The sequence below is a fragment of the Mauremys mutica genome, chromosome 1 (assembly GCF_020497125.1).
Source record: "Mauremys mutica isolate MM-2020 ecotype Southern chromosome 1, ASM2049712v1, whole genome shotgun sequence".
Taxonomy (NCBI): Eukaryota; Metazoa; Chordata; order Testudines; family Geoemydidae; genus Mauremys; species Mauremys mutica.
In genome coordinates, this window is record NC_059072.1 from 27,345,047 (window position 1) to 27,371,600 (window position 26,554).

Genomic DNA, 26,554 nt, shown 5'->3' on the forward strand with positions numbered 1-26,554 from the left:
GCCTAGACGCCACTTGCTAAACAAAACGAAAGCTGCACAGCTGTCCTTAACTTGGGCCACAGCTCCTTTTTTTGTGGAATAGGCAAGAGGCTCTGACTTGAGAGCCCAAAATTAGACTGCAGCCCTGTAGTAAGGTGGAAGGGAAAACAAAATTGTCTCAAAGTGAGCTAGTTTTAAGGAGGAGGAAGAGAAGAGGGCTATCAGTCAAATGAATGAGAGGCCATGTTTAGGATCAAAAACCCTAAACACCATAGCTACAAATTGACACTGGAATGCATGAGGATTTTGATCTGCTGCTCTGCCATCCTAGTTCAGAGACAGCATTCAGCACCCAGGGCTGGAGAATGCAAAAGTTTGCATTTAATACTTGAACAGCCAATTACATTTCTCTCCTCAACACAAAAATATGAATCCAGGCCCCTTTCAACAGGTGATGCATTAGATCCACACAATTTGACAAATGTTATCCCCTGTTGGAATAACTTTAAGTTTCTTTTACGGAAGTTTCTAAAATAAAATTTTATTGAAATATTCCTAAAACACCCTAAATTATGGTATGTTCACATTATAACTTAAGCACTGACACCTGGCAAAATGCTTCCAAACTGGGCAAATGTTTGGATTTTCTACCAATATTGGTCTTGGTCATACAGATACTGTAAAGGAAAGAGGTTCAAAAAGCTTTAGTAGGTCAGAGAAGCTCTGCCATTACCTTATGCAAGCCTCCCAAGCACAACAAAAAAAAAAAAAGAAAAAAAAAAGAAAAGATACTGAACCCCCTACACACCAGTTGCTGATTATCTCCTGCAGAGCACTAGAGCTAGCTGAGATCTGGGAGCAGTTTACAACCTCTTGCTCAAGTGTCTCCTCACTTAGCCTTCAGAGAAGTATATGGAGGAGTGTCTTGCAGTGTCACAGTTCATAGTGTCTTTATTCTGGAAGGGTCTCCCTTTGTTAAGTGCAGCAGCAGCATGGAAACAGGCACAAGAAATTCACTGAACTCCCTTTGTGGAAGAGTCAAAAAAAGCAGGAGGGGAAGAGGTGTCAAGTAGAGATGTGCAAGAGCAGGAGGCAGCAATTTTTGTTTTATGTAGCAAGCTAACAATAGGCAGATTTCTTACACAAAAACTTAATCACTATACCTGGAGCCCTGCTGTAAACTTATCAAGCATTAAGAAATAAACCATGCTGAAGAAGAGTTATTTGATCATGTCAGACTGCTTAAAACTACAGTAAAATAGATTAAGTTTTCCTAGTCTCTTCTGCAGCTCTTAACAGGTTGAAGCTGCTAAACTGCATCACTTCTAAGATGTGATACAACACGGAAGATGTTTTGCTGTCAAAACAAGGAAAAAAACCCACACACTAAAAGCCATCTATTGCAATTAGATTAGGCTCGAGCATACTCCAAAAATCTTCCTGAGGCCCAGTGTATCTGAGTGTCAATCACATGAGTCAGAACCTCAACAGTATGTCTTTGAACTCAGGCAAAATGCTCCTATCAATGTAAGAGACATCTTTCTAACCCAATCCCCAAACACCTCCAAGGGAACATTCTAGTATCTTGCCTAATGGCAGAAACACACAAGAACAATTAGTTAAGTGGTACTTCAACTTTGGACAGAGGGTTCACAAATCCAGATGCAGCTATTTGTGGAACAGATCACCTCTACCCACCATGTCTAAGACACCTGATCTGATCCAGAGATGTGAGAAAACACAAAGTATCAGATTGTCTTTCCCCTCTGAGTTTTTACTATCCATTCTTCTTTCAGTTGTGAGGAGTTGAGCAGCTATAGCTGCACCTCACCTCAACGGGTGCAGGTAATCACCAAGATTCTATTTTATTCACTACTGGCTTGCAGTGTAACCATCCAGTTTCAAACCAAGATACTACCACAGTTAAGTCAACAGCCCACTCTTCCATTAGCCTCGTTCTTCCTTTGTTGTTGGAAGGAGTTGTATTCATTTTAGCCTACAGTTAAACAATCGACTGAAGGTTTCTATAATACAGTGGGTCTCAAACTTTTTTTTTTTAAACTGGCAACCCCTTTCACACAGCAAGCCTCTGAGTGCGACCCCCCCCAATAAATTAAAAACATTATAAATGCTGAAGGCAAGCAGGGTTTGTGTGGAGGTTGACAGCTCACAAACCTCCCCCCCCCCCCATGTAATGATCTCACAACCCCTGAGGGGTCCCAACCCCCAGTTTGAGAACCCCTGCTATAATATGAAGTCACACTACAAAATTGCTATTTTTAATAAGGCTACTACATCCAAGCTATGACTTATATTAAACTAAAAATGTTAATGCTCAACTCCAGAATACTATTGAGTTTGAGCATTTAAGGCTTCATTTCCTACTTTCTACTACTCCCACTCCCCCGCACCCTCTCTCAAGTTCTAGAGACCACTCCATCCAGGTCTCCATTACTCCAGAGGAGCTGTATCACTAAAGTTTCCCCAGCCAACAGTGGCCCCAGGACTCTTCATGCAATACAGTACAGAAAAGTTAGTGGACCCTTGTATCCATGGGGGGAGGGATAGCTCAGTGTTTGAGTACTGGCCTGCTAAACCCAGGGTTGTGAGTTCATCCTTGAAGGGGATGCTTAGGGATCTGGGGCAAAAATCAGTACTTGTCCAGCTGACCTTTCAGGGTCCCTTCCAGTTCTATGAGAAAATATATGGAGACAGACCTCATCTTTCCCCATTCATCTACTCCAACTATCCCTCTACAAGGGCTGGATAGAGGGGGAAGAAAAAAAAAGTAGTGCTGTGCAGGCAACACTGCCTATCAAAGGAATGGGATAAGTCTACATGCAGCAGACCCCTCAGCTCCAGCATGAAACCCAAGGGGCACCAGCTAGTCCCCAGTGCACCTCATTCACCAAATAGAGTTTTATTTAGTGTGAAATGACTAAATACAAGAGGTACAATTTGAATTTAAGGGGACTGAGGGCAAGTCTACACTACACTGATGCAGTGCACCACTGCAGCATGTCTGGTAAAGACACGCTATGCTGACAGGAGAGTGCTCTCCTGTTGGCATAATTACTCCACCTCAGCAAGAAGTGGAAGCTGCAATAGCACCAGTGTGGACAGTGCAAAAGTCACATTTCTGGGGGCGGGAAGCAAAGAGCTTTTCACCCTCCTAAGCAATGCAAGCAGTAGGAGGCATGCCCTGAATTTAGTCTAAAGGGATAGTCTCTAGTGTGAGAGAGTGAGCAAATTCCTTTATCTGGCCCTCTTTTCCCCTGTCCTGTTGCCCTTTTCGTAAGGCTCCGCTTGTGCCTTACTACTTTTATGCCCCTCCCCCCCATAGCTTGTGCCAAGGTTGTTCATATGGGCTCTACACAGCTCTTATGGTGTAGATAGCAAAGCACCACAATCAAATAGATGTAAGTATATTTGTTTTCACTGTGCTCCTATGACAATGCAAGATATGAACCATGGGTAAGAACAGCACAGGCATTCTCTGGTATTGTGGTGGCAGGTACAGGGAGAGAGGAATAGTAAAGTTGCTGGGATTCTGGAACAATCTTTGTAGATACAAATAGATCAACAACTCCACTAGCTTCAAGTATCTAAATTAAACAAGTATGTTTTTGTAAATGTAATCAAAAGTTTCTAGAACAAAATATTTTAGATATATATTAGATCATTTCCTTCAATCAGTGTCATTGCCAGACATTCAACTGACATGCTCCTTAAAAAAAAAAAGCCTCAAACTTACTGCATCTTTTCATAAAAGACCAAACAATACAGAAGTTAAAACAGCATCTCCGGGATTAACAATAAATTAAGCTTGATAGTCAAAGTTCTTAAACCTTTGAGCCTCAAATCATTAAATTAGCCATCTATATTTCAGTGTCTAATATCTGCATGTGTCTTAAAATTACCTACATGTAATTCAAGAAAAAAACAAACCTATTTGATGTTGGATATAAAGGGGGCCCTTCTGCCTTACTGAAGTTATTTGCAACTATGCAAAACTACTCAAGTACCTCTCAAAGTGGCACAGATGCCAGTCACTCCAGGGTAAAATGTCAGGCTAAGAGGCTGTAACTGGGACCACATTTAGTTATGTAACTAGACTCCAACTCACCCATGTGACTTACAGATCAGATAAGCATTGATTTGTGCAAGTTGGTAGCAAATAAATATTTGCAATACTATTTTTAATTGAACAGTACACAACCTCCAGGATAAGAGGTCAGACAATGCATTTTTAAGCTCCCCTTCCTCACTATTTGTCTGGAAAGACAGGTAGAAGCAAACAGAATACAAATGAAAAATTTAAGGATAACATTAGTCTCGCTATGGAGAAACCATGGAGTCATTTAGTTTTAAATTTCCTAATTCTTCATTCAGTCTCATTTTAAAAGATTACCAGGATTACATAACTTTCCAGGGACGATTTATATTATTCCTATATAGGGTGACCAGACGTCCTGATAAAATTGGGACTGTCCCAATTTTGAGGAGTTTGTCCCACTTCCCAACCAGAGTATGGTTGGGGTGCCATTTATCCCAATATTTTGTTTCCTGGTCTTCAGCAGCAATATGGCAGAGTCCTTCAGTCGCAGACAGTCTTGGGCAGCAAGTGCTTCTGTCTTTGGCAGCAAGGTTTATTATCCGCCGCTGAAATATCCCTGAAGACCGTCCATGACCAAAGGGCTCGCTGCAGAATTGTGGCCAAACTCCCTGACGGGTGAAGTGTAACAAACAACAACAAAAAAAAACAAAACATACCACACACCCCCTGCAGCGATCCCAATAGTCTCCCCATAACATCTGGTCACCCTATTCATATAGATAAGCAAATCCAAGAGTTAAATCATTTGAAGTATTGCAATACTTCAAATCATAGATTTGTTCTTTATATCTATGGTCTGAACTACAGGTTATTTAACTGTCATGTTCTCTGAGTGAGAGGCTGTTTCACTGGAAAAGTGGGTATCACTCCAAAAAATATTAGTCAACTTCCATGACTGGTCAATCCTATGAAGCACCTTCAGCATTTTTCCTTAGTAAGCCACCTCTGCAAATGGGTCCAATGTTGGGAAGGAGCACAGAGCAGCACACAAAAAAAGAGCATATTTGCAAGCTGTGCAGAGGTGGACTAGGATAGTTAAGTGCCTCACTACGACGGAGACTCCAACAAACACTACCACAGGAAACCTAACCAACAGAGGAGTTGCTCTTACAAGGGGAACTGAGGAGTCAAAGACATTTTAGTCACCCAAACTGGATCACAAATGTGACCTAATTTAGATCGCAGCAATCAGACACCTTACAACCTTGTCCGGGAGTTGTGGAAAACATTACTCTCCGCCCCCATACTTTCCCGGAAAGAGGGGGCTGGGGCAGGGAGAGGAAGAACGAGAACTTTCTTCTGAAACAGCTAAGCTCAATGCAGAGAGGAGGGGGAGGAGGAATGAACTTTCCCCAGAAGGAGCTGCCACATTCTGGAGGTGGGGAATAGGACGAGAAGCGAGAACCTTCCTCAGCAGTACCAGTTACACCCTTCTGCAGACGGATAATAGGGAAGGGAAATTAAAAAAAAAAAATCCACCCAGACTCTCCAGCTGGGGCGGGGACGATGGGGCGGGGAAGGAAGCGCGGACTCTCCCCAGCACCAGTCACCATCTCCGCCAGCTTGGTCTGCAGCCAAACAACCCCACAAGAATGCAACGCGGTCACATGACCTCCGGCGGACGTGCAGCTCCCGTCCCTCTCCAGGGAGACCCTGCGCCATCTTGTACTGACGCAGTTACAAATACAGGCACAGGCTGGCCCGCTCCCCCTGCTTAGCTCCTCTGTCTCGGCACCGCTTGGGTGATGGTTGTCAAGGCCTTCTCGTTTCCTTCCCATGAGCTTGCCTCACTCTCCGTGCCCTCACAGACTCCCCAGCGCCGGGATCATGGCGCCCGTTTTCTCCCTTTGCACCAGCCTCCCCCGACAGCTCCTCAGCCCTGCCCAGCTGCGGCTGCCCCTGCTGCAAGATGATGTCAGCAGCAGCCAATCCGGGCGCGCCTGGGCAGCCCAGCCAGCCTGGCGATTGGCTTCAATGCGGTCCGCTCCCCCTCCTCTTCCTCCTGACTCAGTCCTCACCGCGGTTCGCTGCGGAGAAGTGGCCACGGCAGAGGTGGGGGAGGGAAAAAAAGAAAAAAACAACACCAAACCCACCAAGATAGCAGCCGCCATTTCGCGCAACAGGCAGAACCCGAGCGAGCAGCCCAACCAAGCGCCCTATGGAGAGAGAAAGAGAGAGACAGAGACACACACACGAGTTAGACAGGAAAAAATACCCTCAGACTCCGCCATGGCCACAAGACGTTTAATCACTCCCTCCCCCCATACTCGATGCCTCGTTACAGCCGCCGCCTCTGCATCCAGATCCCTTCATCCCGACTCCTTCCTGCCGCAGCAGCAGTTCTCTACAGCCCCTCTGTGCCCAAGGTAGGGGGAAGCCTAGGCTATGGCGCCGCTGCTAGCGGCTTCTCCGATCACCCGCTTGTGGCGGCTCCATCGAGGCAGAGTAAAGAGCTGCCAGCCCCGCTTTTATGTGGTGCCCCGAGTTTGCGCACTGAAGGAGGCTCGCTCAGCCCCTGGTGGGCGTCGAGTGAAACCCCAGCCGCCGCCTCCCCTCCCTCACTCAGCCATCGCCGGAGGGGCTGAAGCCAGGCGGGGAATGTGGGGCGGTGTGTGGGGGAAGGGAAGGAGCTCAGCATAAACAGAGGGCTGCGCCTGTCTCACACACACTTACCTCTTGCTCTGCCCGTGACTCGTCCAGATCAGGGCAGCCCCAGACCTTCCCCCCCCCACCTGTCTCATTCGGTAAAGGGGAGCCTCGCAGGCAGAGCTGGCCCTAGTGCCTCAGTCTCGTTCCTTGGAAGAGGTTCCCCTAGAGAGGCCTGCGCTAAACCTCGGTCACTTGTAGCGAGACTTCCTCAGCCAGACCCGCCTCGGGTCTCCACTAACTGCGGAGGGGGACATCCCCCTCAGCGAGCAACCCTCCATAGTTCACCGAACGGACTTCGGTCCCTTATCCCCCGTCTCACTGTGCGTGGGGGCGATTGCCTCGGTCTGGCAGCCTCCCCCAAAGCCCGTGTGTGTCAGTGCGGCTGGCCCAGGCTCACAAGAGGTCAGGGAGGCGGCTGGCGCAGGGGCTCGCGTGCTTGGGGCTAGGCTGAAGACAGGTTTCGGTGTCTGCGTCCCTGCGGAAGACAGGCTCTCACTACGCGCTTTAGGTCACCCGCAGCATCATTTTGGGCCCGAGCCCCCCCGCCTGTGCACTTAGCTGCACGATCGCCCCGAGTCTCCACCCAGACACAGTCCTCTCGCCCCTGCCGTTTCGGCTGCCCCCTTTTTTTTTTTAGCATTTTTCGATCGGGGGGCGCGCTCTCTGGCCCCGGCTCTCGAGCAATTTAATATCGTGAGGAAACCCCCTTTGTAAAATGGACATGGCACGAGGGAGGACTTAACGGACACAGACTGCGCTCCAGCCCACAAGCAAAATGGCGGCTGTTTGGCTTCGCCCTGGTAACCTTGCCCCTGCCGGGCGGGACCGGTGAGCCCCGTGTAGTGGGAGGGAGGGGAGAGCGGAGGACGCCATTTTCCCAGAGAGAGGCAGTGACATAGAGGTAGCGTAGGAGTCTGAGAGGAGGGAGACAGGAGCAGCAGCGGCAGCGGGGTTTGTACTTAGGTCCCAAGGCAAAGGCGCTTCCCAGCTGGTCCCTGCAGGGTTCTGAGTGCCAAGCCGGTCTGGGGGACCCCTCTGCTCACTCCTCTTTCCCAGAGTCAGCTGAGGGCTACGTCCTGCCCAGGCTAGGGACATCCGCAGTGGGGCCGTTGCATTGTTTTGGTTGGGATAGGAAAGGGGCTCAGCTAAGGGGGAGCTGCTGCCTGGCCTGTGATCATTACAGGTGAGTCTCCTGTTATGATTATCATTCCTGCCGAGGGGGGAGGGGGGTTCTGGTAAGGGTTAAAACGTTAGGGAGGCATCCCTTTACATCTGGGAGGGGTGGGGTGTGAGGTCCCCTCCCCTCTAAACCGTGCATGATTCTGTATAAATTGCTTTGGCTTGTGTTTCGTATTTTATGGGTTGGTTTGAAAATGAAAGGGAGTCGTTATATCTTGTGAATATGGCGGGTTACTGTAACTGGAGGCGCCGAGGGGATTTTTTTGGCATTATGATTAAAACCAAACAAACCCAAGAGAGGATATTATGTGACATACAACATAAATTTCTGTAGATCCAGAGGCTAAGAGCAGGCATGTGTAATAGTATGATTGCGTATTGGGTTGTATGCATGAAGCCTAGAAAATAGTCTCCCTTATCCTGTATATTTTTGTTTTGTGAAACTAAAATGGCTCGTTATAGGCCTAATCTCTCTCCTTTCCACACCCCCACCTCCCTCTCTCCCTCCCTCCCTTTTAACATCTCTTCTGTGGTGTAACCTGGACAAACGGAAAACAGTTCTAAAGAGTTTCTGTGTCAATTTAAAAGGGGATGAGTCTCCCCACCCCCTTTGTAGAGACGGTATGGAGCCTAAGGTATATTTAAAATACTCATCTTTGCCGCCTTGTTTTATTTTTTATATCTAGCATTCGTATTTCCTTGTGTGGGGCACATCTAAATCTTTTTTTTATGGAAAGGCATTAGTGGAGTAGACCCTACTGCTGCAGACGTAGGGGAGGAGAAACAAACGGTCCACTGTGTAGTACTAAATAGATAGGGGAGAAGAAATGTAATGTAGTCTGATTATAAAGGTCCTGTATTCCCCTATGTTCAGTCATTTAGGAATGTGTGGTAGCTAAAGGCCCTGAGGTCCCTAAAATTGTATACGCTACATTTGATTAAAGTCGAAACTTAAGAATGTTTAGCCTTAGTTTATTTACATCATCCTAAAGGGATTAGTAACGAAAAGGCTTTTTTTTGTTTTTTGTGACCTACCTCAGTGAACTGAAAGAGAGGGCTATGACCATAAGTAGGATACGTAAATGCTTCACCATAAACATTGTACTTTTTAAGTTACTTATGGTAAATGTGGAGTAAAAATTGTAATTTCCCTCTTTTGTCCTTTAGAGATTCTAAAAATGGCGGCCCCAGGCTGATGTTGTGGTAATCTAATCAGCTCGGGTCCTCCACACCCCATGCAGTGCGTTTGTCTGCAGCACATTACTGGCTTGTTATGTTTAAATGAAAAAGCTGTTTTCTTCAAATCATGTACAAAACATGTCTTGACTTTACTATGAATAAAATGCTATATCCCAGCTGATTAATTTTATTGGTTATGTGTGTGAAAGGCAAATGAACGAGACCACTCTTACCGGTGGGGGTGGGGGAGATGATAGACTCAAGTAGCTTCTGGGGGGTGTGTGTTTGTATCTTTGTGTGATGTGATATGCATGCCATATTAATCGCTTCACTTTTGTTTTTAATAACGTTTTGGAATAATTCCTGTGTCTATGCTAGTTAACCTAGATATGTTTCACAATACATCTGTTACTAACACAAGGACCAGTAATACTTATAAAAAAAAAAGACAAAAGCTTAAAACAATCCTAACTAAATTCTTAGTCATTGCCTTTGTGAATGTCAGGTTAATCTTTGACAAAATACTTTCTTTACTGGAGATGGTGGTGTTAATCTAACATGAATAGTTTGGGAATACTAGTTTAACATTTTGATGTTACTGTTTAAGGAAATATCTAGACAAAATTAAAACCTGTTACTTTGCTTCTTCAGGTGTAAAGCTTTCTTGCCCGTGTGTAATTTTTCAGCATGAGAATCTTTTTTTTGTTAACTCATTAAATATATATTGTACAGTGTAAAAACTGTCTGATAATGTACATAAATGTTTAAATGAAACTACAGTACTTAGTCTTTCTTTCTTCCTGTCCCAAATGACATATGAACCTTTTAGTATCATCATAAAGAAGATGGTGTGAGGCTGTGTGGGATGGAGAAGCAATGAAGCATTCTTTTAGTAGTTGATATATTAAATGCAATTGAGAGCAACAAATCTCAGGAAACTTGTCATGTTTTTAGTATGTTAAACTATAATTACAAAAGGTAAATAGAAATTTGTAAATTCAAAATCCTGCTCTCTCTACTTTAATGAGATGCAAGTTCCCATTTTAGTATATTATTGGAACCTTCTGGATTTTAAGAGCCAAATGTGAAATACTATTCCAGTAGCAAACCATTTTTCAGTGCACGAATAATTTTAACTTTACAAATATTACCTTGCACTGCTATGGAAGAATAGATAATTTGTTCTTTATATCTGTATCAGCTAAGCAATAAGACTTTGAAGGTATGCATTAACAGCCCTGAAGGCATACCTTGTGTTGGTGAGGCCGAAGGCTTGAGTGACTTAAACCAAACAAGTAGTGCATTAATAGGACAGGGCATGCATTACTGGACCAACATATTGATATAATATGAATTTTTAAAATTTAAATCCATATATTATTTCACTCAGTTATATATTTTTAATAATTTGGGGATGGCTAAAGGGTCTGTGGTAAACTTATGGGGTCTTCTTGATTAGAATTCTGATAATTTCCATAGGTTTCTATTTTTGATTCTGTTGTCTAAGTTTCTAATGCTAATAAGATTTGTGTGCAAATATCAAGAAGCAGAAGGGTATATCTTGCCCCTTTAGGTGCTAGTTTCAATATGACTAGGGTCACATAAGCAGAATCTGAGGTATACTCTGCAACACTTGGTTTAAAACAAACAATATCCTATACCTTAAAGGTGATCTGAAAAGCATCAGTAGTCTAAGTAACATCTTTACCACTAGACTTCCTTGGGAATCAGAAGGTCTTTCTTGGTGACCTTGTGTGATCACTTTACCTCTCTCTGTTTCTCCAGCTGTAAAATGGGGATAGTAATACTTTACTTCACAAGGGTGTTTTAAGGCTAAATTCTTTAATGTTTTTGAGGCTATTATGAGGATGAATACCACAGTAAAATCTATAAATAAATTAAATGCAGCAAATTTTAAATTTAAAAAATAGATTACAAAAAAAACCCAAAACTGTCCATGAGACTTGGTTTGAAATTTCAAAATTTCTGACACTCTGTTTTAAATTCCATATGTACCAATTTATTTCCAGGTGTCAGACTTAATATATGAGTAGGCCATCAGTAATCTGGACTCCATGTACTAAGGCCATCTATATCTTTTTTGATCATCTGCATTTGGAATGACTTTAGGATATCAGAGAAAAATATTGGGGATGGTAAATACTTTTTAGCGTATTTGCATGACAGTACTAGGACTCAGATTATTTCTCTGGATTAGATTTCTGTGGTTCAGTTTTCTTGTGTGTATAATTGGTTTAATATTTTGTTGAGGATTGATATTTATTAAGTACTTTGAGATCCTCTTATTTGTTAAACTAAACTTTCATTGGACTCTTACTGGCAATTTTTTAAATTTAAAGGTACGTTATTTTTAGTTGGGACTTTGAGAAACAGCAAGAATATAGAAATTGATTTCAAAATTTTAGATTCCTTAAAGGTCTGCAGGATTATCCTTAGCACCCCACTCCCCAAGGATTTAAGCACATGCTTAACTTTGTCTAATATGACTTCAGTAGGATTAATTGAAGAGCATAAAGCAGTGGTGGGCAACCTGCGGCCCACGGCTGGTCAGGGTAATCCCCTGGCAGGCCGCGAGACAGTTTGTTTACATTGACCTTCCGCAGGCATGGCCACTCGCAGCTCCCAGTGGCTGCTGTTCACCATTCCCGGCCAGTGGAAGCTGCGGGAAGCGACATGGGCCCTCAGGGTGCTGTGGGGTGCCTGCGGACTGTCAATGTAAACAAACCGCTCTTGCGGCCCGCCAGCAGATTACCCTGACGGACTGCAGGTTGCCCACCACTCGCATAGACCTTTGGACAGAGTGTGGGGAAATCAATTTGTTATTAAATTGGTTCCTGATATTTGTGACATCAACATATTTATTTACATTTGTTTGTTAATTCTGTGGGACTGTGACCCAGGAACAGGTAGTGCATTTAAACAAACCAGGATACAGATACAGTAAGTCAGAACTGATAGTAAGATTGAAAGTATATCTTCAGTCTTATAGGGATGCCCTACCTATGTGGGCTTCAGTTGAATTCTGAATACATCTCTTGAGAATCTGTATTTTAGCTTTCAAACTATGGAAAACATAAACTTTAACTTCATTGAGAAGCAGGTTTCTCTCAAAGTACAATTATTTATGTATTATTTTGTTTCTGTTCTTATCAGCCACAAACTGAACATTTAAACAAAAGTTAATCCTGCTTCCTAAAATAACACTAGATTGTCTCTTGCACAAAATTTTGGATCCCCTTCACACTACAAAGGAAGAAATTGTAATTTTGCTGTAATTTCTCAAGATGGAACTCTACTAATGCTGTCTTCATAGTCTTGTTAAAATGGAGTATAGCAACAATTTCTAAAAAACGTATATATAAATGCTGCTGGGCTTTCAGATATTAGCCACTAGAAATTTGTGAGATCACTGAGATTTTTCTCTTTCAAATTTCATAAAGCTTGTTGTGCTGGTAGACAATTACTTAGATAAATTTATAAAACTGTCCCTTAACATTTTATTATATAATAGTAAAAGTTCATCTTTATGATCACTGTGAGCCTTAAGTAGAGACATCATTTAGTAGAATAAACTGCAACTTATTATTTGTCAGATACCTGGTTACTTTACTGTTTCACTTCCTTTAATTAATCACTGACAAAATATCAATGCCTTGGATCCCTCTATTCAAAGGACTATGAGTATTTTTAAATAGCTTAAGTTTGTAAGGTGTTCCAACATATTGATTTTTTCCCTTAAATTTTTCTAACTTAAGTTTTAGAAATATTATGCTGGATATAATTAACAATTTTGTTAACTTCCATTATGTCTTGACTAGTCAGTGGAAGATTACTCCTCAACTAGTAGGTGTGGTTATAATCGGGCAATGTTTAGAGCCATCTGGCTGTTACATCAGGCAACTGATATTCTATGCCTAGACAGCTGATCATGTCTTAACAGTTGGTTTGAGAGACTCTTTAAATGCTGTGAAAATACTTTTCACTGTAGATATATTTATTTTGAAGTTGAGGATCCAGAGGACTTACAGTAGAGAAGTGTTATGAGGTTTTTCACATATTTCAGTGTTTGGGGGAAAATAAAGTGGGATCACTTTTTTTTTTTATCATGGCTATCTGTTTTCTCAGAATACCGTTTTAGAATGAGACTGTATGAATGTATAAGAATGCTTAGTTTTTCAGATTTCTTATAATCAACTTTTGACTTAAAAGTACAGTAATTTCAATGTATATTAGGGCAGAGTTCCATCTTTAATAGCAGAACATTTAGTTATCTGTGGTATGTGTGTCAATCTTCAGTATAAACTTTAAGCAACTGATAAAACCCCACTTCTGACATTTTAATAATTGTGCATATTTTTAAAAATAAATGAAATAGAAACTGGAAATGTTTCCTCAAGGGATTTTTTTAAGTCATTCACTTCCTGTCCCTGTTGTTTTTCTTTTATTCACTCCAAGTCGCACACAACAGCTGCTTAGGAAGTTTTCTGTATGTTTGTGTGTTTGCATCGAACAAAGATACCGAGTGGTCAAAAGTCACAACTCCTGCCTGTGTCATTTGGAAATGAATGTTAAAACCATCATGGGCTAATGATACAACAGATGCCAGCTCAGAATTATGCTGTCACAATTTAAAAAAGAAAAACCAACCCTATAAAAATCAATTTTTCTTCTCTAAGAAGAGAAAGCATCAAGCTACCAAAATAAATAGAAACTAGAATCCCTAAATATAACATAATTGCAAATGGAGTAATTGAGTTTTGGATGGACATTGCAACTGAAAATGTTAGTGATCAGTGCAGTGTCTTGAAAATGGAAACTGTAGTTTGAAGGGGATTGAAAATGCTTAAATTCTGTGTGCTGTGACTTTCCTGAAATTGACTAAAAGGGCTTGTAGGAATATGTATAATTTATATTATAACCAAGAAATCTAGCCCAGATTGGGCTTGTGGTAAAATAGTATTTTTTGTATTTAATGTAGTTGCTCAATATAGAGAGGAAACTCCCAACACTGAGGAGAAATTAAAAATTCCTATTTGAAGGATTAAAACTTTCAGTATTCCTGGGTTTGGATTCCCAGACTGAAGCATAAGGAAATCAAACCTTCTTCCAATTCCGGCAAGTTTGCCCAAGACACAAGTGGAAGCTCTAATCCAGCATCCATTCAGACCAAATGCAACATATGGAAGTGGGGGAAAACTACATGTGTGGGAATCCTACATCGGTGAAAAAATTTAGAATAAAATAGACTTTAGCCGAAAGGTCAGTCTTCGACTCAAATGAAATAATTTATCCTCTGTGTATTACAAATTTGTAATACCAAGTGGAACAAAAACTGCACCAGAATCTCCCACTACCCGAGTGTTTTTTCTATGCTGTTTATCAACTGATAGTTGTAATAGTATCTGGTGAACGCAGTAAAACATTTGGTATGCCTTTGTCACAATTATAGGAAATAAATGTTTAACGTTTATTACTTTCTTCTGCCTATAATAGAAAAATGGAAAAAAAGCCCACCACTGAATTAAATATTGCATTCAGAACAGAGATTCAGAATATGTTTCTTAAGTCTTGATTATAACAAATCTTTTTTCAGTGGATGAACTAGCGATAAGTAAACTGTCACATATCAAAGAAAATAAATCCATATCTGGCCACTGCACTAGATGAGATGTAACCTATTGAGCATGCTTATTGAATATTGATTACAAACAAATGCAGAAATACTCCTACTTATTTGAAATGCTCTTTGTGAATTTTGACGGTGTTATATGCTAATGAATGTTGAGATCTACGGAAGTTTTGACTCTAGTACACTTTCATAGACAGTTGTTTCATGAACATCTTTTAAATATCCCACTGTAATCTGTTCAATGAGTATGTCAGATCACATGTTTGGAAGGAAACAACTGGTAGGAAGAATATTTTAGGGAAGATCTCATAGGACACATCAAACTAACAGAATTAGTAAAGGAGTGTCACAGTAGAACAAAACTTGTTTTCCTAAATCAGTTTTTCATGTAACAGTAATAGCTGATACAGAATTATTGTGAATGAGGTGAGACACTGTTTAATACAAACCAACCAGTATTTCTTGTCAGCTAGTAAAGAACAGAATGTTTCAATGCCCATGCCAAAAGAATAAACTTTTCTACCATGCTTGTTGGTTTTTCCCCCCATTTTACCTTCTTGTTCCTGACTCTTTCCAAATGTCTGGTGTGACATGGATATAGATAGACCCTCCTCTAAGTAGCATTTTTCTCCTCCCTCAAGACAGGCAACAAATTATTTTCTTCCCATTTTGTGTGGCCTTAGTAGTTACAGCTCGAGACTAGGTATTTGAGCATCATGTTCCCTGTTTCCCCCCCCCCCCGCTTATGTAGTATAAGCGACTGTCAGAGCTCTGTCTCATTCCTCACCTGTTTACCCTTTTATTAATTGATTCCCTCTCATTTAACTCACATTAATTCCAAAATCCACATTAATTTTTATCTCCTCGCTACCATTCTTCACTCTCTTCCTCTTGTATCTTTTCTCTTCCTAGCCTCCATGCTCTCTCACTTTCACTCAGATAGAAGGAAAAAAAGAGGGGAGGGGGAGAGAAAAGGGGAAGCCCAGAGGGCTCTCTAGTGGACTCGCAGAAGTCTCTGGGAAAAGGGGGACACTGATCCCCTTATACCACTCTGACCCCCTCTAGAAGGAAGCCAGGGGGGCCTCTGGAGTACTCTCTGACCCTTCACCAGCAGGGTGAGGCCCAGTGGAGAGTAGCTTCCTTTTGTGTCAGGATTTAAGTTAATAGACAAAATGACTCCTGGATGGTACTGATACCAGGAGTCTTCTTTTCTCAACTACTTGGGTTGGCATAATCTATGTAATGAGCTCTTTGAGAGCTCCAGAGACCATCTTCAGATTGGACATTTGAGAGATGGAGACCTTACTATTAGTTTTCCTTGCACAAGAGTCTTGAATTCTCTGAAGGTGCCACTGAAATTGTGGCTTGCTGGTCTTCCATTCCAAACTTATTATTGCAGCTGCTAGTGGATCAGTGGTTTTTCCAAGCCTGATGGAAACTCATCTCAAGTGTGGAGTTTAGTGTTGTTAATATTACAACTTACTGATAATGTTGCTCTTGCATCTTCAAACCTCCATGTAAACAGTGGTGAAGTAGCTTCTGAATATAGGGACTCAGTTAATGGGAAAACCAAGAAGAGCTTCTTTTTTTTTTTAATACTTAACAAAATATTTTAAAGATCAGGAATGAGAGTATAATATGATGGTGCTGCCACTACTGTGGCTTTGAAGGAGGCCATGATAAAAATTGTTTTTGCTAATGGATATGAAACTATTTATTAAAGTGGTTAATGTGGAGGAAAATTAGGAAAATGTTTGTTCACGTTACCTATGTTCTTGTATGTTTAAAAAGTTTACCCAAAGAGAAAATTTTTAAATATTTGTGCTTAATGTATGGTTTCTTTCCCCTTTGTGTAGGTGCCCTGATCCCTCTCCTCACTTACTTATTTTAGTATAAGGCATGGTTGGGTCTTTTTTCAGTCTTTTTGTAATGATTTGTGGCTTTTGGCTAAGTTGTGTTACGCTGAGCACCAGCACTAACATGTAGTATAGAATGGATTTCTTTTTTGCTGAATTTCATACCAACCTATTGAAAATAATTATAAATAAATTGGGGGAGGGGGTAACTTTCTGCACTGGAAGCTTGCTTGTTCATGCTCAGGAGTGGGAGTAAGGACTGGATAACATGGAAAGAAATACACATCTCTTCCAGTGAAATTCATCTTATTTCTTTTGATTTGTTCGCATTCCCTAAAAATGAGTGCATGTCCTTTTTTGTTTGTGCTCCTTGACAATTATACAAATAGACTACCTCCAGGAAATTACCACTCTAGTTACCCTAAAATTAACATAACTTTGGCAGTAGTTTTACCCATGGTTTCAGTTGTACATGTTAATTTCTTCGGAGCACATGTACAGAGGAAGAAGTATAACATTCAAACATTCCATAAACAGTTTGCTTCTCCATAGTGATCACAAAATGCATAATGTAGCATAACAAATTTTTAGGAGCAAATATTATTCTCAGCTGGAAAGACTTAAAATGTCTACTCAGCCTACCAAGTATGAGTAGATTAATTACAATAAACACATTAACTCTTATCTTATAAAATATTTTTCTTATAAAATGCTTCTAGAAACTGCAGTCGCGGGGCCGGGAGGTGCTGGGTGTGTGTGTGTTTCCGTGGGGTTTCGGCCCTCAGCTGTTTTCTTGGAGGAATGTGGCCCTCGCCGCTTTACGAGTTGTGCAGGCCTGACCTAGACCATCCTAGAAAAGTGTTAGTCTAGCCCAGGGGTCTCAAACTCAATTTACCTTGGGGCCAGGGCTAGTCTCAAATCCTCCCAGCAGGCCAATAATGTCACTGAAGATGGTGTTCAGAAAGGAAAATTTTCTTAATAGCTAGCCTAAATCTCCCTTACTGCAGTCAGTGGACCTGGAGAACAGTTTGCTCACCATCATCTTTATAACAGCCGTTAGTATATTTGAAGTCTGTTGTCAGGTTCCCCCTTACCTCCCTCAGTCTTTTTTCCTTAAGACTAAACATACCCTGTTTTTTTAACTTTTCCTCATAGGTCAGGTTTTCTAACCCTTTTATCATTTTTATTGCTCTCCTGTGGATTCTCTCCACTTTGTCTACATTGTTCTTAAAGTATGGTGTCCAAAACTTGATATTACTCCAGGTGACAACTCACTAGTGCCGAGTAGAGTGGGACAGTTACCTCCTGTGTCTTCCATGCCACACTGCTGTTAATACACCCCAGAATATTAGCCTTTTTCACAGCTACATCAGATTGTTGGATTGTTTTCAATTTTTGATCCACTATAACCACTATAATCATTTTCAGCAGTACTATCACCTAGCCAGTCATTCCCTTGTTTGTAGTTATGCTTTTGCTTTTTTTCCCATCCTAAATGTAGTGCTTTGCACTTTTCTTTATTGAATTTCATCTTGTTGATTTCTGACCCGTTTTCAATTTGTCAAGGTTGTTTTGAATTCTAATCCTGTCCTCCAAGGTACTAGCAACCCCTCCCAGCTTGGTGTCATGCACAGACTTTATAAGCATAATCTCCACTGTATTCTCCAGGTGATTAATGAAACTATTGAATAGTACCATACCCAGGATAGACTCTGCAGGACTCCCTAGATACATCCCTCCAGTTTAACAGCAAACCATTGATTATAATTCTTTCAGTATGGTTTTTCAACTACTTATGCACGCACATTATAATAATTTCAGCTAGGCAACATTTCCCTACTTTGTTTCTGAGCACGTCATGTGGGGTTGTGTTAAAAGCCTAACTGAAATCAAGATGTATCACATTTACTGATTCCCTCTCCATCCACTAGACTAGAAACCCTATCAAAGAAGAAATAAGGTTGGATTGGCGTGATTTGTTGTTGACACATCCATGTTGGCTATTACTTATCACTCTGGTATTCTTTAGGGGCTTACAAATTGATTGGTTGGTAATTTGTTCGAGTATTTTTCTTGGAATTAAAGTTAGGCTGACAGGTCTGTAGTTTCCCAGGTCCTTTTTGTTCCTCTTTTTAAGGACTGATGCTAAGTTTGCCCATCTCTAGTCTGGTCCTCCATGAGCTCTCAAAGATAATCACTAATAGTTCCAAGATTGCTTCAGCCAGTTCCTTAAGTACCCAACGGTGAATTTTGTCAGCTCCTGCTGACTTGTATACATCTAACTTATCTAAATGTTGTCTAGCCTGCTCCTGCTATATTATGTTGTGTGTTCCTTCCCCCTTGCTGTTAATATTAATTGTGGTCACAACCTTTTAGAACCTTTTAATGTGACCTTTTTTATTACATGTAGTTCCACCATTTGGAACATAACAGGTGCAAGTCATTTTTATTTTATTTATTTATTTTATTATGGCAGAATATCCTCAGATTTTTTTGGACATGGGTTACATAATCACAGTATCTATTTGTGGTGATTTACAAACAGTCTGGTAGCAGTTGCATGTGATTTCAGTTAAGTTTGCCAAGAATGCAGTTTCTTCCAACCCAAGGCCAACCATGTTCTTCTGCAACTCAAGTATTTACTAGCTGTGAGTTTTAGAAGCCCAGTGTTGGAAGTCCAGTCTTCAATCTACATGACAAATGAAAATGCTACCAACTTGCTATTTAAAATGACCTGCAAAGGAGAAAATAATTTGGCTTTTTCCCCTCTTTTTTATGATGTATGAATAAGCAGAAGGTTTGAAAGCTTTTCTGTTTCTGCTTCATTTTTACATTAGATATTCAGGTTTTGCAAACTATTCTTGAAAACTGGTTGGATAGAGAACTACTAATTTTATGATATGCTAAAGATGTGAAACATGAATTTTATTCAGGCTATTTAAAGCTGTAAACTTCTATTTAAGACATATGATGCAAAAATCCTTAAGTATTCCAGCCCCTTTAAGTACTAGAAGAATCAATAGCTGGAAGTTAAAACTGGGCAAATTGAAATGAAACTTTTTTTAAAAGAGTGAAGGTGATTAACTAATGGAACAAACTACTGAGGGAAAGTGGTGCTTTCTCCATTTCTTGAAGCCTTCAGATCAAGACTGGATGTCTTTCTGGAAGATATGGTTTAGTCAGATACAAGTTATTGGGCTCAACATGGGAGTAAATGGTTAAAATTTGATGGCCTATGTTGTATGAGAAGTCAGGTTGGATCATCTAGTAGTCCCTTCTGGCCTTAAAATCTATGAAAAGAGAGAGTTGAAAAGTTCCCAGTGTATATCTATGTCATTGAGTCCTCCAACAAAAACATGGAAGGAGAAGACTTAACATTCCTATTTTTAAGGTCTTGCTTACATGAGAAAATTGTAGTAATTTAGAAACTGATATAGTTAAATTAGTTCAACTTCCTTCTGTGGAAACTCTTATTTAGAGTTGAGTGCTTTACGTCATCTATAAATAGGTAGGATATACCTCATTATACACTTAGAGGAACATCAACTTTTTTTTTTTTAAACAAAGAATAATAGTTTGAGGTATTGAGTCCCCCTCTGAAGTTTGGCTATGTCGGGGGCGGGAGGAAACAGTGAAACGGCCTATACAAAGTGCTGTTAAATGCACTAAGTAAAATGTAAAAACAGACTTCGTTAATTTTTTCAGTTTTAGTCTTGTGTTTGAGGTGATTGTGCTGTTTACTTCCTTTTAAGGTCTCCATACACTAGGCAAAAAATAAATAAATCACTGGTACTACCAACACCTATCACTGTCATCTCTAAAAAGCCTTATATTCTTATATACAAATGAAAGTCCAGGTATTGCAACATACAGAGTGCACTAACTTGAGCAAGCTTTTACACCACTTGTACTGGTACATCCTACAGAGGTAAATTGGAAACCTCACAGGTTGCAATCTCACCAGTATAGCAGGTTCTCCTTGACTACTTTTGAAACACCATGCATAATAAATATGACACAACAAAATAAAAATATTTATTTTTTTATTAGAAAAAGAGTAACAATATAAATATAGTGAACATCAAAACAGACCTGTCTTCTGCTACTATACAACAAAATCTAAGTAAAGTTAGAACACTAACTACATTACCATTTAAAAAAACTTACATTGAAAATCTAAGATGATAGAGATGCATTTCCCATGCATTGGACACCTGAAAGATGGCTGGTGGGAGGAGAATTAAGGAACATTATTGAAATGCCATAAGAACACAAACCAGAAAATGCCCTCCCTCCACCCACCCCCAAAAAGAAAATCTTGTATCTCAGACTTACTACCCCATAGATGTTCCTCCCACCACTTGCCTTCTGAGGGGCAGGAACATATCTCTTAATGGTCCTGAGAGGAACACATGAGGAAGAAAAAACTATTAGCCCAACTGAAAAAGCAGGCCTGCAGTCCCCGCTCAGCCAAAGTCCCATCAAAGCAAATGGGACATTCGAATTGGGTCCTAAACAGTGGCAGTTTTTAAAAGAAAAGTTAATGCAATTTCAGAAGATATGACCAGTTTGCTTGCTGCCTCAAGCACTTACAGTAGTGCCAAGTTAAAAGATAGTGGGAGAAGAGGGTTCAGATTACTTTTTGCTATCACTTCATTACATCAGTAATATAAGGACATAGCATCACACCATCTCCCCACACTTTTTAAAAAAACAATGCATGATGACTCTTATGGATAACTCATAGAACCTATTGTTCTAAGATGCTAAAGTTGAGATCCTACTAGGGTTCAAAGCAAATTAAACACTCAATAGATGAGAATATTCACAATGTTGAGAACAGTCACTGTGACTCTAGGTAACTTTTTTTTTTTTTTTTTAAATAAAGAAAAAAAAAGCCTTCTTACTTCAGGGAATAAGCCAGCCACTAACTGACAGGAGTTAGGAAAAAGCTTTCCCTAGGGGTAGATTATTCATTATCCTCTGCATGGTTTCTTTCTCCTTTATCTGAAACATCCACTGGACTACTGGCTTGATCCTGTATGTTAGTTCCTGTAGTCCAAGCATCTACTCTGGAGAGATGCATAAAGAATCATCAGGTGGGTATATCAGGAATATCATAGTGTAACAGATGAAGAAATTTCTAAATCTGGACATAGTGTAAATAATTTCTCCTTCTGCTTCTCCAGGATTCCCTTACTAGTCTGAAATGACTGTGTTTGACATGTGATGTGACAAAATGTGCAACCATACCTGCACTAGTTCAGTTGCCTGGTATAGATGAGCGCCTACCTTCCCCTCCCCTCTTCCCTCCCCCATGCTGAGTATCTACCCAGAGTAAGGGCAGAAATGTCAATCCGTGGCTGTTACAACATGAAGAATTCCTTGAGTATTGTTCACAAGCAACACAGGTTTTGCTCCTGAGCTAGCTGGGGATATGCAGATGTTGCAATGGCAGTGCATTCAGCTCCTGGTGATGGAATGCCACACTTCTGGAGGAGTAGTTGAACGTACCACGCTCAAATACTACTACAGCTTTCTTTGCTGAAATAAGGAAGGTTGCTATGTCCTGTAATTTTAAATGGTGGTGATAAATAATGATAATGAAGGAGTCTTGAAGAATCTCTTTGTGGAAAGTATAACATAAGAGTTTTAGATCAGTTATACAAAGTGGATAAGTAGATCTTCTTCCTCTTAAAAGGACAGTTCTTTGGCTGTTATATAATCAGTGAAATTTATTGAAGTTCATCAGTTTTCTGGTTTTATTCAAAGTGGTTGAAATTGGGCCAAGAATTTAAATGACTAGTTTGCCACTGAAAGACCTATAAATAAGTGGTGTGTGTGTGTGTGTGTGTGTGTAATGTCGCCTGACCTGTGTCGTCCCCCTCCACCCCGGTTACAGCAATTTTGAACTTAATGGTTTTGAACCACTGCCTTTTCTGTTTACATCAGTGCTGAATATTCCTCCTGCAACCCTCCCAATTACTTTTCTGCACTATTTGGGCACCTCTTGAATTAATGCCACAATCACAGCAAAAATCAGCCTAGGTCATTAGTCACTAGTAATCACATTTGTGACTTTGGGACACACATTGGCATAACTCCCTGTAGGTTTGTACATCTTCAGAAAACTAATCTGTTATCTACCTGCTTTATTGAACATTTTATGGTTAGTAGTTTTTATTTTCTTAAGTCTCAGTTTTGCCACCCACATCTTATACTTCCTCGTAAAACCATTGTCCAGACATGGGTCACTTAGTCCAATCCAAATATCTTGTGTACACAATGAGCTTATTGTTGGATAATCTTAGTTGCTTTGCGCAAGAAAATAGACATGAGAGCACGTGAGTCAGGTGGCATAGTTCTTCTCCACATCCTTTGCACCCCCTCTTTTGTGTCAGCCTCTGCTGACATGTGGCTTTCCAAATCTTTACAGTTTATTTTTTGACTGGCTGGCTCAACAACGCTGACAATGACAGTCAAGGCAGAGTCACATCCAGGCTATAATAACTCTAAAATGTTACCACTGAACCTCTCTGTCCCAAACTGTTTTTCAGGATAGGTTTTCCTAGTTACATTCCGATGTTAATTTATCAGTATTGCTGCCTGGGGGCAGACTGGTTCAGGGCATAGGTAATGTGAAGCCTTTCATTTTGTAGTTGCTAGTTCAGATCAAGCTGAGATTGACAGAGACCCAACCCAATGTTGTTACCATTTGATGGCTGTCTAATTTAAATGAGCAGATCATTGTGTCAGGGTATGGCTACACTTACAGCTGTACAGCGCTGGGAGTTACAGCTGTCTTCGTACAGCTGTGTAGAGAAAGCGTTGGTGTGTGGCCACACTCACAGCTACCAGCGCTGCAGGGTGGCCACATTTGCAGCATTTGCAGCGCTGTTGAGAGTGGTGCATTATGGGCAGCTATCCCAGCGTTCAAGTGGCAGCAACGTGCTTTTCAAAAGAGCGGGGTGGGGTGGAGTGTGACAGGGAGCGGGGGAGAGAGAGAGAGTGGATTTTTGGAGCCAACACTGTGTGTCAGATTTTGCAAGGCAGGGAGCTGAACATTTCCTCGACCCCTCATTCACTCTTAACTGCAAATAGCCTGCAGACCAGATAAGCAGCTGCTCCAACGGATTCCCTCCCCCCCCCCCTTTCTCTCCTCAAGCAAACATTCATCCCCCTGCCTGCCTCATTCACAGCAAGGCAGTGGGTTATCTCAATTGATTGTTCACAGTCAGGTACAGATTGATCACAGCAAACAAGAGCTGTGTTTGTTTTTTAGATAAGCAGCTCCTGGAGCCCCGAGTTCACAACAAAACAAAGAGAGGCATCATAGCAAAACAAAGAGTAATTTAGTTAAAAGCATTCTGGGATATCTCCTAATACCCTGGAGGCCAATAACCGCGCTGATGTGTGGCCACACTTGACGAGCAGCGCTGCATCACCAGCGCTGCACTCGTTATACCCCAAGCAGACCAGGTGTACAGCCAGCGCTGCAGGCAGGGAGTTGCAGGGCTGGATGTGCCTTGCAGGTGTGGACAGTTACTAAGTTGCAGCGCTGTAAAGCCTCCACCAGCGCTGCAACTCTCCAGTGTAGCCAAGCCCTCAGTCGAGTTTGGTATGAATTGGCACTCTTTTTGAGAGTCTCAGAAGGGAGGTAAGTAAGTGGAAATTGAACTTCATTAAATTGGAGAGGTGGTCCCTCCAGTTTAATGTTCTAGCATAAAAGTAGGATAGTGTGAGAATTTGCTGCTGCTTATCTGTCTATCTTACGTATTTGCAGTGCATCCATCACTGTAAAGTTTGATGTACTTTTTCTTTGGTTAGAGGACTTCATTTTCTTCATTCTCAGGAACAATAAATTCATTTTAATAAAGTAAAAATTTTTACTGTTCCTAAGGTGTTCTCTGCATAAAGTACAGTTTGGTGTCAATGGCATCTGACAAAACATAACTTACTATACTTCTGTAAATATTAGGAATTATCTCCATGAAGTAGGTGACCTGACTTCTCTACAGTTAGTATATTTGGTAATTTGTCTAATGGGCTAAAAAAGACATCATCTTCTCCAACAAGAACACGAGAATTGGTAACGCTAAAATATCCAGAGGCCTTACTCATCTCATAAGGAAGTTTAATATGATCTACTCTAGACTTTTTCTTCTTGTTTATTAAATGTGTCCTCCTAATGTTCCAAGCATGTGCACTTTTAAAAATACAAAATATTCTAATTAGATCAACATCAATGTGAAGTCCTTCCCAATCCACCTCAGGGAAATTCTTTGGAAACTATCCTTGTCAATAAATTAAGATTTTGATTCAGTTGAAAATGCCTGGTCACTAGTACACTCCCTTCAAATCAAAGGGCAGTTATTTTAAGTACCGCAGTTGAGCTTAACTGTTGTGAGGAGAAAAGTGGTTTTAAAAATAGCCAGAGCCCCAAACCTTTATGACTTTATGGGTCAAAACCAACAGCTCAAACCACTCTTAAACAAACTGGAAGCAAATGTAATTTACTGGGCAAAGGAATTATATGCTTCATCCAGAAGCACTGCTCAGCAATCTGCATTCTGCACAGTCAAATTTTAGAGGCTAGTCTACAGGTGCATTGCAGTAGTTCAGTGTGGAAGTAAGGAAGACATGGGTAGCTGTGCTGAAGTATATAGCTAAAAATAAAGACAGATAAATGGAGAAGTGCCATCAATTTGAGTTTAAGATCTCACCTCACTTGGCTAATCACTGCTGGATAAGTTACTGCTGACTCAGTACATATTAACTTACTACTTTAGTTCTGTGGAGTAGGAACAGTACAGTGATATAATTCTGTTCACCCCTTCTTTTGCTCATACTCTGTACTTTTGTGGCACCCCTGTAGCGGGGAAGAAGAGAAGGTTCGAAGTGCAGTGTCATGGAGATTAGACTTTGAGTTATGTATGAGTCAAAATAGATTCTCTCTCTCTCTCTCGTTAGCCATATTGACTCTTCAGTGCTTGCCAGAGTAACATGTAGCAAACTTATTTTAATTAGAACCCATAGGAAGATTTGTGCAATATATACTATTCAGAGTTGTACTTGAATAACAAGGAGACATTTTGTTAAATAGTCAAAAACTCTTGTCTAACTCATCACCTGAAGAAACTGATCTTTGTTCCTTAAGCATTCATGAGTTACTTCACCTCCCTTCTTCCTCATTAAAATTGAGTGGCTTCACTTTTTCAGTTTAGCATTATTTGCTTATAAACCAAGAGTACAGTAGTAACATTGAGCCTAAAGGTTCAGTAGTCATTTTAATACATGTTAACATTTTATTATTCCATCTGAAATGTTACATAACTATGTCTATAATCAGACTATATGAAGTAACAGAGTCCTGTGGCACCTTATAGACTAACAGATGTGCCAGTCTGTAAAGTGCCTCAGGACTCTTTGTTGCTTTTTACAGATCCAGACTAACATGGCTACCCCTCTGATACTTGAGACTATATGAAAGCTCTTCAATGAATATAATTAAAAATAACATTGTCCTGTTTTTAAGGATCTCTCTGAGTCTTAAGTTATCACATAGGCATCCTAACTCTTCCAAATTCTATCAGATATCCACCACATAATAACATTCTTCTTCCTTAGTTTGGTTATTTGTTGAAAATTGAGTGGGTAAGATGAGATTTGTGGCCACATTAAGTTATCTGGTGATGTACTCAGTCTGTTCTAATAATGGCCAATTTTGAGTGTTTGTGGTGGTACGTATAATTGTACACCTCTACCCCGATACAACGTGACCCTGTATAACATGAATTCGGATATAACGTGATAAAGCAGCGTCCCGGGGGTGGGGTGGGCTGGGCTGCGCACTCCGGAGGATCAAAGCAAGTTCGATGTAACGCGGTTTCACCTATAATGCAGTGAGATTTTTTTGGCTCCCGAGGACAGTGTTATATCGGGGTA

The 26,554-nt window shown here is 40.8% G+C and overlaps 1 protein-coding gene across 2 annotated transcripts in view; it reads left to right on the plus strand.

Annotated features, from left to right (window-relative positions):
• The first annotated feature begins 7,514 nt into the window (after positions 1-7,514).
• KMT2E (lysine methyltransferase 2E (inactive)) overlaps positions 7,515-26,554 on the plus strand; it is a 133,862-nt gene continuing 114,822 nt past the window's right edge. For both annotated transcript variants that reach the window (XM_045029899.1, XM_045029906.1), the window contains exon 1: positions 7,515-7,928. The gene's annotated coding sequence lies outside the window, so the exon portion shown is untranslated. The remainder of the gene's footprint in view (positions 7,929-26,554) is intronic.